Source organism: Ambystoma mexicanum, chromosome 2p (genome assembly GCF_040938575.1).
Source record: "Ambystoma mexicanum isolate Mex_15411 chromosome 2p, UKY_AmexF1_1, whole genome shotgun sequence".
In the NCBI taxonomy this organism is placed as follows: Eukaryota; Metazoa; Chordata; class Amphibia; order Caudata; family Ambystomatidae; genus Ambystoma; species Ambystoma mexicanum.
The window spans coordinates 961,197,099-961,199,389 of NC_090923.1; positions in this window are offsets into that span (position 1 = coordinate 961,197,099).

A 2,291-nucleotide genomic window follows, 5' to 3' on the forward strand; every position below is an offset into this window, starting at 1 on the left:
GCAGACCATGCTGCAAACTTACCTAATGCAGACTATGTTGCAAGAGCTCCAAGCCAAATGAGGCTTGGAAGGGACTATTTTACCTTGGGACTATTTTTTACTCGGGTGGGGCTGGGGAGGAATACTTACCTGGGACTACTTTGGAGGCTATTTAAACCACGCCCGAAGAGCAGCACATGCTTCGCGTTTTTCTGCATCCAGCAGCGTAACGCTCACCGTGTCTGCAAGCCTGCATCCAGTCTTCTGCCAAGCCCACCTCGAGTCTGCAGCTCCTAGAAAAAGGGGGAAAACAGAAGGAGAAAAGGTTAGAACAAGAGCAATACCTTCGATCCTTACCTGAATTCCGGATCCACTGCGCCTTCGAGCTGGAAGAAAGAAGTATTTCACGCGCGCCGCCTCGCCTGCTGCAGCACCGCGCTGAATTTACCGGCCTTTGCAGCATTCTCACGATCCACCGCATCCTTCTGCACGTTCCCGCCGCACTCCGGCACCTAAGGGGAACAAAAGGACAACAAGTTGAGACAAAGGGACAAGCAAGGGGAATCCTTCTCACCACAATAGACTTACCTAATTTTATCGCCGGAGGCATTATTCCCCGAGCTTCATATTTTTTCTCCGCACCTGAATAAGGGAGAAAGCAACAGGTTACATTCTGGCCTTATTTTATTGAACTGTGTTGGATAAGACAAATCCTTACCTGAACTTTGTCAGCTACCACGAGGAACTCTTCGCTGGGGTCAAGCTGCAAACAGCAAGGAATCAGACAAGAGTGGAAGTCAGACATTTGAACTCTTACGAACTACAATGTTCTGAAACTCACCAATTCCTTCAACCAGTGAAGCAACTGGTTATCTACGCGCCCCTGCGCTCGATGCAGGATGGAGAGCTCATCCTTCCAAACCATCAGGTGAGACTTTGAGAAGAGACATTAGAGGCGATCAGTGGGGAGAACAGCAGGGGGAGGTGGGGGTTAACTCTCAACTCCACGGGTGGTTAATTCCCTTTCTCCATTTACAGAAGAATACTCCTACGGGCCAAGCAAACCAAGCTGGGTGGGCCAGTCCAGTCTGTCATCTCGGCACTACACGTCACATTGGTGGAGACCGCAGCTGTCCAGTTCGGATCGACGCCCCTGTGGGAGAAAGGTGAGCGTAACACGTAGACGGCATTATAACAGAATATTTGCAACAAACTTGGGGTCGGTGATCCTAAGTTCCCTGGGGGAACCCAGACGTGGACTCCAGGCTCACTGTGCTCAGAGAGGCACAGCTCCACCTCACAAGCCTGAAACACTTGTATGGGGTTGCTGTAGGTACCTTTGTTCAGAAGGGAATTGCCGTAGCCAGTGCTGCACTGCCCATGTGGCCGGGACAAAGACTGATATGCAAATGAATATTTCCCGTCTGTGAAAGGTACATTGAGCAAAAGGTAATGGCTGCGGACACTCAAAGTGTAAAAAAAACACATTACAGGTTATCATGCTATTATCTTTCTAGAGAGGGGTGCCTGCTACCTTGTTTAAAAATGTAACTGAACTGGCAACATCAAATTTCGACAAGCGAACCAAGTCCCCTTGGAAAATGTTCTGCACCCGGCACATCCAATAATACAACGTTGTGAGCACACCGTGATATGCCATGGGACGAAGTGGTTTAGATATCACTAGCCTACATACAGGTTGTGTTTGCAGGTCGTCGATGAATAATCATCGCAATATTCTCCAACTAACAATCGATAACAATGTAAGCAAGAAATACTGGTCAGAAAATGTAACCTTTACTCGTTCGGCCTTAAACTCGTCTTAAAACTGAATAGTTCAACTTACATTACATTTGGTAGTTCCATTCTCTTGGCGTAACGCAGAGTGTCTGCTCAGAACAACGGATTGCATAGATTGAAAGTAAATGTTCCAATGTCCAGTTTCAAAATAGTGAATGTTATCATATTTGCAGGTATTCGACACCTTCCGTCCTTCAAGCCATCGTGGATCCTCCCTTTTGTCCAAGGTTGAATAACAATTGAAGCTTGTTTAGAGCATGTATCCTTGGTAGCTTTCCTTTTTGTGAAGGAAAGCCACAAATCTAAAATATACCGTACAAGAAGCAACATAACACAAAGTGACCTTCACTCCATGGGAGCGATGAACCCAGGTGACCAACATGGCATTTGAAATATGTTCAAAAAATTAACAAATTGTTTGCTGGCATCCACCAATGCTGCACGATCATGAAAATGTTTTTACCCATCAATAGTGCTAGTGATTTAGTTATTTTTGGACAATAGTTACACTG